Source organism: Penaeus chinensis, chromosome 2 (assembly GCF_019202785.1).
Source record: "Penaeus chinensis breed Huanghai No. 1 chromosome 2, ASM1920278v2, whole genome shotgun sequence".
Lineage (NCBI taxonomy): Eukaryota > Metazoa > Arthropoda > Malacostraca > Decapoda > Penaeidae > Penaeus > Penaeus chinensis.
Window position 1 is genome coordinate 42,268,044 of NC_061820.1, and position 2,500 is coordinate 42,270,543.

A 2,500-nucleotide genomic window follows, 5' to 3' on the forward strand; every position below is an offset into this window, starting at 1 on the left:
GAAAATACATCAATAATAATAATAATGAAAATACATCAATAATAATAATAATGAAAATACATCAATAATAATAATAATGAAAATACATCAATAATAATAATAATGAAAATACATCAATAATAATAATAATGAAAATACATCAATAATAATAATAATGAAAATACATCAATAATAATAATAATGAAAATACATCAATAATAATAATAATAATGAAAATACATCAATAATAATAATAATAATAATGAAAATACATCAATAATAATAATAATGAAAATACATCAATAATAATAATAATTAATAATAATAATAATGAAAATACATCAATAATAATAATAATGAAAATACATCAATAATAATAATAATGAAAATACATCAATAATAATAATAATAATAATAATAATAATGAAAATACATCAATAATAATAATAATGAAAATACATCAATAATAATAATAATAATAATAATAATGAAAATACATCAATAATAATAATAATAATGAAAATACATCAATAATAATAATAATGAAAATACATCAATAATAATAATAATAATGAAAATACATCAATAATAATAATAATAATAATGAAAATACATCAATAATAATAATAATGAAAATACATCAATAATAATAATAATGAAAATACATCAATAATAATAATAATGAAAATACATCAATAATAATAATAATGAAAATACATCAATAATAATAATAATAATAATGAAAATACATCAATAATAATAATAATAATAATGAAAATACATCAATAATAATAATAATGAAAATAATTTTAAAAATACACACACAACACACTGCTCTCAGAAACATCGGTCCTCGCACACACTCAGTCGTACGTTATGACAAAGGCAGACACAAGTTTGAAATCTCGGCCGCCTATTGGCCCGCCCAGGTCACGTGACTCGGCGCGCTGTTGCCACTTTTGCTCTGTGTACGGTTGCCATGGAAACGCAGGGGGGAGACTTTCGGGAAGGGATGCTTTCTATTCATGGCCAAAGATGACGGGAAGATGCAAACAATGCTGCTTCTTTTTGGGGGGCCGTGGAGAAAAAGCGGGCCGTGCCATTGTTCTTCTTGGCAGTCGCTGGGATCGCGAGAAACTCGATTTAAAGGGTGAATGGGTGCGAAGAAACCGAATCTTCCTCACCACCGTATCAATGGTAATACCTCACAACACGATGGCCGACGTTTTTTTTTTGTCTCCCGTCACTTTAGGATTATTGTTATTTATTGTATGTCAGAAAATTATTGCATATTGATGAGATTACTACGCTGCAGCTTTGGGTTTGGGAGATTTATTTCTTGTTTATACCCATATATTCCCTCCGGAATTTCAACAGCATGTTTAGAATTCCTCATGGAAAGAAATGAATACATTTTCTGATGACCGTTTTAGATCTAGGAAGGGAAACCACGGTCTTAATAGCATGAACAGTTGATGATCAAGGAAAATTAACCAACTGGCAGGTAAATAACGTTAATGTGTAAATCAAATGTAGAGGGGAAAAGACTATCATAATTGTATAAGTAAGAATAGACTATATTTGCTGATTCATAAGTATCAGCGGAGTGTAGTGTACATGCAAATCCTCCATGAATGACTTACAATACTCTCATCAGCGGTGGGATATTTACGGACAATGACAGTTGTAATATACATGTGTGGTGTAAGCCCTCGTGTGTGAGGTGACATTTCGACGTCACAGGGGAGGTAAAAACCCGACTAACAAACAAACACTCGTGCCTCCCATGCCCCTGTGCCATGTGACAATGTTTTGATAGCACGTTCCCTCTCGCGCGCCACGTGCACACTTGGCAACGCCGCGCCCAACTCGCTCTCTGATTGGCTGTCCCGGAAACGTGACATTGAAGGCAGGTTTAAATGTCTATCCTGCCACAGCTCCAACCGAACCACACTATCCTGGCGTAAAAAACATGTAGATTTGGACGAGATTTGTAGAGTAATGAATGAGACAAAGTTCGATTTGGCGAGCCTATCACCTTCGTTAGACTTATAGCTAGCAAATCGTATGTTCAAAAAGATGTCTCGTGTATAGAATAGTGAATGAGATTCGGAGGAAGCCAAGCCTCGTTGTCCAATGATGGCCCTTCCCGCTCGCGCCCTTTCAAATATGGCGATCGTGTCCTGGGATAATTTCATTCCGATCTTTGGAAAAGGACAGCATCGTTCTGATAATAATCCCGACTAGTTTTGCAACGTGAAATTTTAATTTCTATATCGATTTATGCCCAGAAAAGGGCACACAACCGTAGATATAACGCAATATATACCACCATAAAAGAGAATGGACTGGGCGAGTCCATGTTTTGCGCGGGAGGGGGAAGGTGAGTAAATGTCGTAGTAACGGTCGACATAAGGCGGGCTTTTTAACCGGGAAAAAGAAAAAGACATTTTTAAAGTTCAAACTGTCATGGATTCCCCCTTCTTGACCCTTGTCCCGAAGTGCCTGGTAGTTGTAACGT